This window comes from Ctenocephalides felis, unplaced genomic scaffold (genome assembly GCF_003426905.1).
Source record: "Ctenocephalides felis isolate EL2017-DRISC unplaced genomic scaffold, ASM342690v1 CF-g0.4_SCAFFOLD_02974, whole genome shotgun sequence".
NCBI classification, from domain to species: Eukaryota; Metazoa; Arthropoda; class Insecta; order Siphonaptera; family Pulicidae; genus Ctenocephalides; species Ctenocephalides felis.
This window is the reverse complement of record NW_020539128.1, coordinates 32,685-48,241: the sequence shown is the minus strand read 5'-3', so window position 1 is coordinate 48,241 and position 15,557 is coordinate 32,685. Positions and strand designations below refer to the sequence as shown.

Sequence of the window (15,557 nt, the reverse complement as noted above, 5' to 3'; positions counted from 1 at the left end):
GCAATTAATTATCAAAAACCGAGGAAGAAAAGACGAGTCAGCAGATTTCTAGTGCATGAAGTCCATAAAGGACTTTTTGGTCAAATGGATAGAAGTGCAAAAATTCGTAAATGTTTACTTTCCAAACAACTTAAGGCTAAGAAGGTAAGAAATTGTGCAATGATAAGCTTGCCAACTTTCCTATCATTTGCTGTCTTAAAGAAAAGAGTAAAATAAACAAGTATCGTCAGTGGATATATATATATATATATATATATATATATATATATATATATATATATATATATATATAGCTGGGCACCGTTAATCAAATAGTTAACTTCGTTAATCGTTAATCCGCTACAAAAAAAATTAACTTCGTTAAACGTTAAAGCGTTACATTTCGGAAGAATTAACGCAAGTTAACGTTAATCGTTAATCCGTTAATATGTGTAAAATTACATTTTTATATCGTTGCGTTAGTGAACTTAAAAAACTTATTAGTTTAGGTTCTGAAAGTTAACAGGTTATGAATAAAACAAAATACTTGTATAATTCAAATGTGTAATTTAACCCCTCGCGCGTTTTATGCACACTTCCGTGTGTATAAGGAAAATGGCACAATTATCACATACCGTGATAACGCTATTGGTCAACTTTCCGTTTTTATGATTGCATATTGTTTTTACAAGAATTTTTTTCTAAATAAAGGGAAAGAGTTTTTTTAACTTCCCGTAGGGCAAGTTATAGTAATCGCAAAAAAATCGAAAATGAAAATTTTTGCATTTCTCGACGTTTCAAAGGTTTCTGAATATTTTGGCATACCTTAGAAAAAATGGATGTATGTGTGTGTGTGTATGTATGTGTATTCGGATACAAATTTTCGTCGACGATTTCGGGAACACGGATCAACCGATTTGAATAATTCAAAAAACATTCGATTCGTATTGATAAAAAGACGTGCTGATTAGTTTTTGGCAAAGGCAGGTCTAGCCGTTCCGAAGATATGGGGCAAAATTGAGCAAAAAACGGTAACTCAGTTTTTAAAAGAACGGAGCGTTCGATTTGAATAATTCAAAAAACATTGTATTTATATTAACTAAAATGTATTAAACGCCATTTGGCGGCCAAAAATGATCTCGAGACATATGCACATCAAATTATCAGATATTTTATAGAAATTTTAACAATAAGTATAAATTTTATTTACATTCCTATGGGTTCCGTACCAAAGTGTATCCTTTAGACAGCGACGCGGCGCTTACGCGCTTTATATTTTGTCTCTATGCAATCCTAAAGCAGTAAAATTGCTTTGAAAAAAAGTTCAGATCTTCCAAAAAAAATTATTTTTTGTCCAATAGTTTATAGTTTCTCGAAAATCTTATTTTTTCGAAGTAAATTTTTTTCAAAAATGTTAATCGTTTTTAAAAAAATAATAATTTTAGGTACGGAAAGTACCAGCAATTTGCCTTAAGGAACGATGCCTTAATTGCCTTAAGACAGAATTCCATTTACAGCCAGTTTTTGCGAAAAATAGGAAACGCGCGACGGGTTAAGCGTCGGGCATAAGGTGCATATTCCCCTTCATGAACATATTGAAGTTCTCGCCTGAAAGCGAGGCTCGTTTTGGTGTCAAAATGTCTTTACCCGTGGAAAACAAACGTTCAACTGCAGCGCTTGAGGGTATAGCAGTATTGTATTTAATAAATAGATTTATGAATATCTGTTCCCCGAGGAATGCAGCATCGTTGAACGAGTCTTTTGATTTCATATCCAGCCACATTTTAACGAGAATTTGCGCTTTATTCTTTAAAGAGTTTGTAGCTCTTTGGTTTTTCTATAGACTGAGTGACAGAATTGAAAAAGTCTTCCTTCTCGTCATCATCGTTGTTACTCGCATTGCTTCCTCCGCCACTTAAACTATCTCTGTCCTTCGAATTTTTCGCTGCTTCTTGCCATAAGGCATCTTCTACCTTTTTTCCGTGCATTTTCTTACTGCATTCCTCTCTACTGCTGTCATACGTTTCCAGCCACATTAACCGAAACTTTGAGTGAAATGCCGCGGCAAGTTGGCACTGTTCATCATTCAGGAGTAGTCCAAATCTTTTCTCTATGCCGTTTAATAAGGCATTGGCTAAAGCTGTGCCGTGCGGTAAATAGTAGGCATTGGCAGGGCCGTGCCTGGGTATGTGGCCGCCTGCGTGCGAGCATATAAATGGCCGCCCTTAAAAATAGCATAATAGGAAAATATCCAATATGTTCTCACGAAAAAATCGTCTTGTAATTTTCAAGTTTTCTCGACATTTTAAGTCATTCTGAATCGTTTGAAAGCCGATTTTTGAATTTTCGGCAACGTTTTCTCAAAAACGGTTAAATCCAATTCAAAAGTTTAAAAGTCATTTGATGTAACTAGATAATGACCAGCGCCTGTCAGTTTTGTGCGACGATCGGCCAAGCTGTTTCTAATCAACAGAAAAATATAAAATTTATTGTACACGTTTTAGCCAAAAATTCTGCATCGATTTTAAAAATTCAGGAACTGTTTGAAAGATATCATTTAGGAATCGTGCTGATTACTTCTAAGAGATCGGTCGGTTCGTTTCTTCGTGTTTAATTGGTGAATATTGCTTTACGATGATATTTATAAAACTTTTTTGGCGATAGTGATCATGGTCTCTAAGATAACTAAATATTTCGACCCACATTGTCATTTTAATTTTTAAAATCTGTACTATCAAAGATTGCAAAAATGAGCGGCGCTTTTTTACGTGAGTCAAAATTTCATCTTTAGTGGACCTTTTCTCAAAAATGCACAATCCCATTTGAAAAATCGTCAAAATTCGTAAATTCGATAAGCACTCGTGCTGCTTAGTTTTGCCTTTAGAATTTTCAAAAAAGTCTCAAATTTTTAATTAGTGAATTGATTTTAAAAATTCAAAACCATTCGAACGTTTTCCATTTGAGAATCTTGCTGATTAAATTTTGTCAATAATCGACGAGTCGTTTTTCAGTTATTGATTAACAAATTGCTTGGAAATTTGGGTCTTGTTTTTAATTTTAATTTTAATGTGCCGTGGATAATGATTATTGGCTCATTAAATTTAAGAGCATTTGATATAATCTTAATCACATGAAAAACAAATACATTTTTATTTTATCAAATAAATATTTCTTTCATTTAAAATTTTGGAAAAGATTCCATTGGTTAGTTTTTATAAGGTTTCGGAATCATTTCCTTTTCCGACTGGAAAAATCACTAAATTAAAAAAAAAATTAGATATAACTTAGCGACAAAATTTGAATAAAACTCATTCATTTGTTTACTGTAGTTTGTTTCTTGTTCAATAATATGTAATTTTTAAACTATTTATAAAACATAACTAATATTTTTAGAAAATTTGTACAAAATTGAATAATCTGCGATAGTTTTTCACATTGCAATGTACTCATGAATTAATATATTTTCATTGTTAAGTCGATTATTAACACATGTTGGATACTTCATGCAACTTGATTTAGGCAAAGTTGCCACTTACACCAAGTTTATGACTTATAAATTATTTAGAAACAGAGTCGCATTCAATAGGGCCGCCTTTGGCTGATTTTTAGTACGGTAATTTTGGTCTTTTAGATATATACAGCGGACTTTACGGCAGCGAATGAGTTCAGCGGACTTTGAGCTTGGCCGCCTCTTAATCCAACAGTCTTTTAATTTGGCCGCCTTTTAATTCAGTAGACTTTTAATGCAACAGCTATTTATTTCGACCATTTTTTGATATGGCCGCCTTTGAATTTGTTCTTTTTTTCATTTGGCCGCCCCTCGGCCGTATCAAAAGGCGGCCGCCTGCGTGCGGTGCACGCACTGCACGCTGGCGAGGCACGGTCCTGGGCATTGGATTAACGATTAACGGACTTCTGGCATTTTAACGGAAGTTAACGTGTTCGTTAACATTTTCAAAAGTTAACTTAAAAGTTAATCCGTTAATCAAAATGTTAACTTCGTTAATTAACGATTAACGGATTAACGAGTTAATGCCCAGCTATGGTAATATATAAAGATCCACGACTGAAGTGTCAAAAATCAGTAAAGCTAAGCATTGTTTAACAACACTATTTGAAAGTAAAGGGAAAAAGATGTATAACCAGCTATAACCTTGATTCTTATGTCTTTGGTATTGGGAGATAAATGGTAATCTTTGAAAATCCATAATAGTAAGTATTTTCTTCCGTTGGTAGTTTTTTAGCAATTAGTTAAAAATGTAATTATTTTGTAATAAACCTTTGAAATTAAAATATGACATTAGACCTGTTTGCCATCTGGCCATTCCAAGTTACCCCGTTATAGGGTAAAAAGGTCTAGATAAAATTTTTTTGACAGACAGCAAAAAAAACAAAATGATGAAGTAGCTGGTAGTTTTACTGAACGTAGTCAGATAATTGTTCGTTTGAAATGTGTCATTTGTTGTGTCATAATTGGTTTGATTTTCATAATAAAATTTATATTTGCTTAAAGTCAAATTGGACCTTTGTGCCTTGCCCTGTTCTACATATATACTTTTTATTAAATTTATTTTAATTTGTCGAATGTTACTTGAAACTAAGAGATACCTAATTCATTTTCTATCTCTCCTCGCAGAAATTTGAAAACTTTGTATAAGCTCAATAGTATTATTTACATATATACACAAAATCCAGAATCCAAAAAAAAAATTTGAAAAATTCGAAACGCAATCAATAATCGATTAAATGGAATTTGTAATGACTATATAAGTCGAAAGACAAAAAAGACTTGGATTGAATTATGCCATGTTTTCTATAGAAAGTGTATAAAACTTTCAGTTTGGTTGTATTAATAAAATATAGACAAACGTGGGGTTTATTGTTTCTATAATACCTCATTGTATATAGCATTTAAACAACACATCCTTACACAAAAAGTATTATTTTTTTTTATTCTCTGGAAATTGTTTATAAAATACCTTACTTAGCAAAACAACGTTTGCCGGGTCAGCTAGTTTACTATAAAAGCGCAAGAATTTTTACTTTCAATTTATAATAGAATAAAAGTTTTTTTTGGGTTGTTTTTTATTTTCATTTTTGATTGTTGTATTTCATGAAACTAGGATGTTCATTTTTAAAACGCATTATAAAAGTGAATAAAATATCATCTGTATAGCATCTATATATTAGAATCTTAAAGAGTTATGATGACAATTTTTTATAAATATATTATCATAAATACAAAGAATAAAAAACTACAATACTATTTGAATTGTAAATAAATCATTTAATAATTGTAATCAATATGTGATTACTAAAGCTTTAGCATTTAAACAAAATTCACTTTTATGTATTCACTTTACTGACCTTTTAAGAATATATCATGAAACGCCGACATATGTAAAAATTTAAATTTATTTAGATATATAAAACCATTTTTAATAAAAAAAATTTTTTAAACATATTATAAATTTTAATAAAAGTAACATGCATAAAAATAAATAAATAAATATCTATAATATGATATTTTATCAACACCGAAAAATAATTTAAATATTAACAAAAATTGTATTTTTATACAAGAGACTTGAGTGATGTATACGAAGTTTGGTCGATAACACTTCTCAAAAATCTAGTTTATTTTAGAATTTATGTATTTATAAACAAATCGCTCTTTTTATATTTCTCTCAAAATATTAATAATAAGATTTTACAATGAAAACATTTACTATAATATAATAGTTTTTAATTTATCAAGCTATTGTGCTCATCTGTTAAAATATTTTACTATATCATTTACAAATATTTTAGCCTCAAAGCATCGAGGTATTTTATAAGCAATCGGTATGATATAATTAAAATTAAAGCTTTAATAATCTTTAAATATTTTTAATAAAGTTTGAAGGGTATTATATGTTTTCAGTTTTGTAAAATAATCATATTTGTTGAAAAAATAATATTAATACTATTTATAATCCTATATAATGTACATGCGATGATCACAGTATTTATTTGTTAAAGATTTTATTTTAAATTTTATTTGTTTTTGTGTATTTTACTTAAACCTATAATATCAAGTTTAATTTTTCGAATCTTTAAAATATATAATTTGTTTTTAGAGTTTATTAAAAATGATTTAATTTAAATGGATTTTGGGTTTTGAATTCTACTGTTCAATTTTTTCTTATTTAAAACATCTTGGATCTCTAGATTTTAAATGCAAATAAAACACTAAACTATAAAAAAATAATATCTTAATTTTAAAATAATCAAAATCTTGATTTTTAAAATATTGAGATTTTCTAGAATTCTTCTTAAAAATTTGATAATTTATTTGCTGCAAATATTGTTTCTTATTTATTTTTAAATTACATATTATAAGGTAAATGTCAAAGATATGTGATTTATATGATTAATTATGAACATACTCGGTTTTAAATTTAGAGTATTTAGAAAAGTAAAAAATTCTAATAAAATAATTTTATTGTTTAAAATTCTCATTAAAGACATTTCACATTCTCCAATTTAACCAAAGCAATTGATTCTAATCGTTTAAAATTTTATTTAACTTTCATACATGGAATTTTTAAATCTTTATTCGATCGGCAATGTAATTAGAAAAAAGATATGCAAGGATTTTCCATTTAAAATTACTGTAGTGTCAAACTATATTGAAAGATATTATAGACGATTTAATTTAGCACAAATTCCCCGAAGAAACCATTTACTTCAGACGAACCGTTCAAAAGTTACAAGAGATATAACAAAATGTCGACCAATGGGTTGCAAAAATCGAGATCTAACTCTACTAGGTTTTGAATAACTATATGTTTGGCTCCCTGAAATAATATTGGTTGTGAAGAGACAATGTATGATCATGTAAATGTAAAAGAACCGCTTTCGTAAATAATTATATACTTACAATTGGGATTTCTATTTAACTGTCTAAAAGGTGTCTAAATGTGAGAGGTGAGAGACAATATAACAATGGGTGTACTATTTTGACGTTTGACAGTTTTGTTTTTTTGTTTGACAGTTTTGTTTGACGCCATCATAGACCTCAATACATGAAATACAATACATGAAATTGTATAAGGTCTATGGTTTAGACCCGTGTATCATTCTACATATTACTGTTCGTGATTTTTGTTGATCTTTGTTGTTGGTACACCTACATTCTTGACATTTTCATGAAATCTTCTTTCTCTTTCGTTTGACCGTACAATGAGCAAGGTCACAAACTTCAAAAAGGCTGCGGTAATCCGCGTGTGAAATTAATGGCTCCTATAAACAAGGCTAAAGTGTAACAAAGTTATTGCGTCACGCGCAGTGTTCGATGTTTTTAACAATAAGAGTGCATCAAAACAGTCTCTAAACGCATTACAAATGCCTCCAAACAATACAACAATCGATACAAGACCCGAAGTATACGATATAATCAATCAAAAGTCTGAAATAGTTACAAAAACGGTCGATGAAACAAGTCAATCCGCGGACATTGATGTCCCCGACAATGGCGACGATGAAAATCTTGACATGAAAATCGAAGCGGACCGACTGAAAACATTCGAAAGATGGCCAGTGAGCTTCATAAGCCCCTCCGTGCTAGCCAAATTGGGATTTTACTACAGGAAAGTCGACGACAGGGTCAGATGCGAGTTCTGCAAAATTGAAATTGACAGATGGGAACAAGGTGACGACCCCTCCGTCGACCATCAACGTTGGGCTCCTAATTGTCCATTCCTACGCAACAGGCCTGTAGGAAACGTGCCAATAGACCCTCCGAGCACGTCCCCAAGACCCGGACCGAGCTACGACGTATGCGGGCCTTTAACCATACGTCCCAATGCCGTTCCAGAAAACCAAAACCTAGGCCTACCTGTCACCAAGGGTCCTGAATACCCTCAGTACGCCACTGAAGCAGCACGCTTAAGATCTTACTCCCAATGGCCGAGCAGTTTAAAGCAACGTCCAGGTGAACTAAGTGAAGCAGGCTTCTTCTACACAGGCCACGAAGACCGTACCCTCTGTTTCCACTGTGGTGGTGGTTTAAAAGACTGGGAACCCGAGGATGCTCCTTGGGAACAGCACGCACGATGGTTCCCAACATGTGTATACGTGCAACTCATCAAGGGCAAAGCGTTCATCAGCAAAGTTGCAGCCACGATGACTGCCATACTAACCGCAAACGAAGCCCAAGCCTTGGAAACAACCCCAAGCATTGTGAGTGTTGCCGAACCAAAGCAGACAGTGTCACTCCTGAGCCTGTCGTGGAAAAGAACGATACCACGGCATCCACAACTCCAGTGTCGGAGGACAAATTGTGTAAGATTTGTTATATGGAAGAAAAGAATGCTGTTTTTGTTCCTTGTGGCCATGTCGTGTCCTGTATAAAGTGTTCGCTGTCAGTAAAAGCATGCCCAGTTTGCCGAAGACCATACACAGGAGTTATGAGAGTATTTTTCTGTTAGACTATATAATAGAAATATATTTTTTAATTCAAACCAACCTTCGATCAGAGCCGATCTCAGGCTTTTGATGGTCGGGGATCGGCTTGAAGAAATATATTTTTATTATATAGTCCATTTTTCCAACAAATTCACCGTGTATATAAAAATAAAGTAACATTTATGTTTTCCAAGCTATATTACTATTATGAAGGTTTTACTAAAAAATATAATGCACTTGTAAAATGATGCACTAATAGTAGATACAGAGAGCATAATAATTAAAATATTAAATAGTAGTTTGTGTGATGCCCTGGATGCAATCTCAATCGAAATGATTCATTCGTTCTCAATTGTGAATGTGTGTTGTTTAAAACATGTGTTTCATATATATTTACGTTTATCTTTATAAACTTATTTTATTGCATCTACATTATGTATTATTTATTTCACATTTTATTTATTGAGTTTTGTTTAGTCACGTTGTGGGAGTCGAATTTCGATGCTCGAAGTAATTAATTTTGGAAAATTCCGAATTTTTATGGTTTTACATATTTCATATATTCAATCACTTAATTGAATATAAATTCAAATTTGGTTTTCAAATCATACATTTGTACAAATAAAATACGTTGTTTTCGATTATTTAAGATTATTTTCTGGATCTTTCTTGTGAAAAAAAACTAGAGGTATTAAAATCACTTGACAATTATTTAATCCGGAAACTATTTATCACTTATCTATACGGTATATAGTAACTTCGATTTCAAAAATTTCAGTATATTCTTTTAGTCGTTATATTCCGAGCATTTACAACATTTAGTTGTACTAAAGCAATTTATAAATTTGTTATAGTTATTTATTTGTGCTATAACTATATTTACAACAAACAAACTACAAACGAGTTGTATGGTAACTTGGTGAAAAAAGGTATTTATCAATACAATATAGTAATTTCGATTTCAGAAATTGAAGCACTTTCAACAGTATTATTTTAGTCATCGTCATATTCCGAGCATTTTTAACATCTAGTTGTTGTACTAGAGCAATTTATAAATTTTTGTTATAGCTATTTATTTATTCATTTATTTGTACTATAACTATATTTACAATAGAAACTATAAAAGGGATCAATGATAACTTTATGAAAAGGGGTGTTTCTGCATCTACATCAAACAGTGGTGTTTATCATATTTCATTTCTAGTTCATTCAAATTAGATTTTGACCATTTATATTTACACACGATTATTTAATTCATCAATTTAATGTATATCATTGAAAACCAAGCCAATAGTAAAAATTGAAAATAGGGTATATTATTACTACTCCCTAGATTACAATTTGGGATTGTTTTTCTTAGATCATTTTTCTATCAGATAGAAGTGTCTGATATGAGGGATCATACAAAATATGTATGCATACTAAACATAGTACGTATAAAATTGCATATTGGGATTTCAATTTCAAACAATTGCTGATCAAGATTACTTTCTGTTTTTTGGTATCATAAACTGATGAAATATACATCAATGCCGATTAAGTTAACCACTCAACATAATATATTTTTCTCCAAAAAATTAATATGTTGAGTGGTTAATTTTACATGAGGTAAAATTATGATTATAACATTTTAATTCAATTTCTTATTTTTTGAGAAATTGTCATAAGGTGAACATTTTAGGCAATTGCTGATCATGAACATTGCTTTCTCCATTTTACTGGTAATATATTGAAAGTATTTAAGTACCAGGAATTTTTCCTCAATTGAAAGGAAAATAACATGTTTCGTCTTATAAATTTTTTGCTTTCTTGTGTATCAATAGAAATTCACAATAACTTTTTAAACATTAATAGAACAATGAACTCATTTATTAATGTACAATAATGATTGATGCTATCCTAGTTATGATAAAATTATTAATAATCACGTTTAAAAAACAATTAAATCCACAGGACAGGATTATTTTTTGTGCTTTAGCACTGTCCGAATCCTAAAATTTTAGGATCAAAATCTATTACAATTGTTTTTTTCGGTACTCTTTATAATTTTTTTTCTGCTTTAGCTGTAATACTTTTGTTTGATCAAGATTTGCAAAAAAATTTGAAATTTGTGAAATTTCGCATTGGCGAGGTGGAACAATACGTATTTAATTAATGTAATACGTAATTACCTTCAATTTCAAATTAATTTACTTCAAATTACTTTTTTTCAGTAATTACTATATTCAAGAAACATAAATATTTAATTTATATTTAGAATGAGAAATTGTTTCAGATTGTTAGTAAAAAAAAAAAAAAAAACTTGGCTTGTAAAATTTTTCATTGACGATGAAAATGATATAAAATTTTAATTATTGACTTCAATTAGTTTCGAATTAATTTACTTCAACTTACATTTTTTTTCCAGTAATTACTATTCAAGAAACATGAATCTTTAATTTATATACAGAGTGAGAATAATTGTTTCCGATTATTGTGTTAGTAAAAAAAAAAACTTGGCTTGTAAAATTTCTCATTGACGAGGTGAAACAATACGGATTTTCAATTAATAATTTAAATTAGTTTAAAATCATTAATTTACTTCAATTTTTTTTCATCAAACATCAGAACACCAGTATCTGGTACTAATACTTTTTAGGAGAAATAGCTCAACCTAATGTTTTAAATAAATACTCATTACCACTGCTGTACTATTGTTTCTCTGAATGCAACTTTCTCAATGTTTGAGGACATGGCAAAATAAATATTTGTCACCAAAAATAGTAGGCCTTTGGAGACTATTTGTACAGATTTAAAGCAAGAAATATGTCCTCGGCTGTGAATTTTCTTCCTTTTAAATTTTAACACTTCTTAGAACATTTAATACTCTGTTACAATTTGTTCCTTAAATTATTGCATTGTTTATAAATTATTCTTATCCTATCTCCTTGAATAAAGTTTTGAAAGCGTCATGCATTCTTTGGGTGTCAAAAGTACTCCTGCGCCTTGTTCGTGCATATTGCAGCAATTTGCAGGTACCCCCAAGCCACCTATTCAATATAATAACATGTTGAAATATCTTGATTATATATAATAATTGCTGCAATTATTATAAAAAAAATACCTTTGCGGGAACTGGTATTGGAAAAGCTGAATATTTTAACCCGCCCTTGACATTTTTTTGGGTACTATAAAAACACTTGGTCATATTAAATTTCACTTAAATGTTCACTTAAACACAATTAAATTATTAGAAACAATACGGGTTCACAAACTTAGGTTATGCCATATGCTTAGGGTGCTTAGGTTATTCGTACAGCAGCGGGTACAGCGATCAAATACTTGACAGCTACTTGCACGAACCACAAACAATTTGTAGTTGAAATGAGTGCACATGAGCCATCTGTTTTAAAAATTGACACTACTCAAGACCAAAACAGTGCAACGCGCATTTGTTCAATGATAACTCCCCTTGGAACATAAATGGACGTACCAAAACGAACGGCAACAGCATAGTGTGGAGCCACAACCCTCACAACGATCACGAACGAACATAAACAAACATGGCGAGCAATGTTCCGCAACTTGTCGGTACATCAAAGGGGATTGTTCGTTCATGTTTGAACTCGTATGTGCAGTGTGGACGCTACCACGAATGTAGACAAACATTTTTGTTTTAATAATTTCAATAATTTAATAATAATTTTAATAATTTAATAATATTTACTTTTAATCATTGCGTACAGTTTGAAAATTTTGAATAAATTATGGAATGGTCAAATGACGTAATTTTATCATTCATAAATGAAATAGAAAAGTTTCTTGTAATATGGGAGACTAAAGACCCTTTTTATGAAATTATTAAAAAAAAACGATCCTTGGGAATGTGTAGGCAAAACGTTTGGGATGTCAGAAGCTGCAGTAAAGAAGAAATTGCAGTCTTTACAAGTAAATATTAAACTTGTTATCATACATAGACATTCAACATATATGTTGAAGATGAGAGTTTGAAAATTGAGTATAGTTAGCTCAAGCCTGGAATGTTCAGCTTGCTCCAAATATGAATGCTGAAGAAAGAAAACGACTCAAAATATAAATATTAAATACAAAAACTGAGTGAAATTAATTGAATAATTTATTTACAGTATATTTACAAAATATACACGAACAAAAATCACACAAAAACCAGTGAAAATGCCGTATGATTAAAGCTTACATCCATATCAATAATAAAACTGACGTTTCACGGAACATCTACGAACAACGAAAATTCAAGCGCTCACTGCTCTTAAGCGCTTGTTTGGAATTTTCGTTTGGAATTTTTCGCGTTCGTTCGTGTTCCTGTTCGTTCTTCTTTGTATTTTCTTGTTCGACATGTTCGTTCGTGTTCGTTCGTTAGAAATCAAGTATACGCTTCTACAAGAAAGATATAATACACAAATAAAAAGCTGTTCCAACTGTTTAAAATTGGATTACCACTTCACACGGATATGAATATACTTGGGAGAAAATGAATTGCTTAAGAATGTCAAATTTTGCACGGGATGATTATTAGTTAATGAGAGTTAAGAATGACAGACAATGTAATGAACTAACACTATATGCATTATTCACTAAATTTCAATAAATATTTATATTAATAAGTAGAAAAAAGTGTAGAAGTTATTCCAGTAGGTTAGATGTGATATCTATTATATATAAACCAGTGTATTGCAGTGTATTTGTTGATTTATATTTCGATTTGATTGTATATTTATTATAATATAATATTATCTAGTATATTGTTGTTATTATTGTATTATTACAAAACATAATAGGATTGTAATACCAAATTTAGTTTCAAATACCCGTGTACTAAAATTCATTAATTTTTTTTTCAAATTTTGCGCCATTAATTTGAATGCCAAAAGCAGCGCCATCATGTCGAGCGGAGGACCCTTTAAGTATTCCTTCTGAACGTAAAAATAGGAAACGGGCAAGCTCATAAAAATGTCAGTGAATACGATATGACTTCACGGGGTGGCGAAAAAGTGCAAACCAGGTGCCCAAACACAGTTCAAGTCGAACCCTCGACGCGGACGGACGTGTGAAAGTGAATGCTCTCGCGTCAAATTATTATACTGTGTATGTAAACCATAATCAAAATACGAAATTAATGTAGTTTTTACAAACATTAAATAAGTGATATTTTATAACAGTGTACTTAACTTGTATAGTGATTAGTGTGTTGACATTACACATTTTTGTGTCACCCTTATGGGGACACAATGAACAAACTTTCTCTTACCAAAACAAATAATATATTACATGAAGATTTGCAAACATGTTCGGATCAAACCACAGAAAAATTACGTCTCAAATTATCAAATAATTTAAACGGAAATTCGATTAATTGTCAAGAAAATATGGATACTGAACAAACTATTCCACAACCGATGCCTCGGAAAAGCGTGAAAATTCATATAGAAAATCCAAATAAGCAGACCCGGACCCCATCAGAAAACTCACTTTTGAACGATTCTTCATCTTGTTTAGATAATGTTCATCCTGTGTCGATTTCACACAACCAACCACCATCGACCTCCAAACAAGGATCAAAAGTCATGAGCTTTGAAGAATGGATCGAGGTTAAGTACAAAAAACATAAAGCAAAGAAACCTGGAGAGTATTGGTTAAACCCTACATTAACCAGCAATTCCTTTGAAATTTTGAATGCAGTTCAAGAGCCAGAGCCAACAGAGAAAGAAGTAGTCTTAAAACCGCCACCAAAGACATCAGACCTTTGTCAATTTTACTAGAAACACACGCCAAAGGTAACTATACTAATTGTTGGTACAGATCAAGTCAGAATACAGTTGAGTTCTGCACAGCTATATAACAAAATTTTGAACCTCTTAAAAATTAGAAACACACAGATGCACTCTTTTCAAAGCAAAACCAACCGAACCTTTAAAGTAGTCATTAGAAATATTCACTTCAGCACCGATATAAAAGACATCAAAAATGAAATTGAATCTCATGGACACAAAGTTGTGTATATAGCCAACATCAAGCACAGATTTACTCGTGCTCCACTGCATATGATTATGGTAGAATTGGAACAAAACGCTAACAACAAAGACATCTTCAACATAGAATTTTTGAATAGAATTAGAGTTAAAACTGAGCCCAAAAATCCAACAAGAGAAATTGTACAGTGTACAAAATGTCAACGTTATGGTCACACTAAATCGTATTGTTTCAGAGACGCAAGATGTGTGAAATGTGCTGGCGATCATCTCAGTAAAAAATGCGAATGGACAGATCGCATCAACACAAACGTCAAATGCGTACTTTGTAATGAAAACCACCCGGCCAACTACCATGGCCGGTAATCTCCGAACAAATGAAGATTACCGTGTTTTGAAATGGACTGGTATTTGAATAGTTCGAACATGGGGAGTTATCTTCGAACAAATGCGCGTTGCACTGTTTTGGTCCTGAGTAGTTTCAATTTTTAAAACAGACGGCTCATGTGCACTCAATTTCAACTACAAATTGTTCGTGGTTCATGCAAGTGGCTGTCAAGTATTTGATCGCTGTATGGCTGTACGAATAACCTAACTTTTTGAACTCGTGTTGTTTCTAATTAATTAATTTTGTTTAAGTGAACATTTGTGAAATTTAATATGGCAAAGTGTTTTTATAGTACCCAAAAAAGTGTCAAGTGCAGGTTAAAATATTTAGCTATTCCAATACAAGTTTCCGCAAAGGTATTTTTTAATAATAATTGCAGCAATAATTATATATTGTTACGGATTCCTTTTAATTCTTTCATTTATAATCCTTATTTTATTGTTAGTTAGTTAAACTCGCTGTTACCTTTTATCGCGTACTGCTTAAAGATTATTTAAATTTACAATTACAAGTAATGAGAGGCGTTTGTTCGTTACTTAATTAACAAACCTATAATTAAACATAACAATCCTTTAATCTAAACATTTCTTATTCTAACATGCAACTTATTCTAGACTTATCTTTAACCACGGCGCAACCAGTGTCCATCACATGTCCATACATCGGGCCCGATTCACATTATTCACTTAAATCACATCTTATAATTACACAAAGTCTATATTCGGTTTGGGGCAGCTTCCGATACGCTGCCTCCC

The 15,557-nt window shown here is 31.3% G+C and overlaps 1 pseudogene; it reads left to right on the top strand.

The window, feature by feature from the left end:
- Positions 1-7,365: 7,365 nt before the first annotated feature.
- On the top strand, positions 7,366-8,472 carry LOC113381667 (annotated as a pseudogene).
- The last annotated feature ends 7,085 nt before the right edge of the window (positions 8,473-15,557 follow it).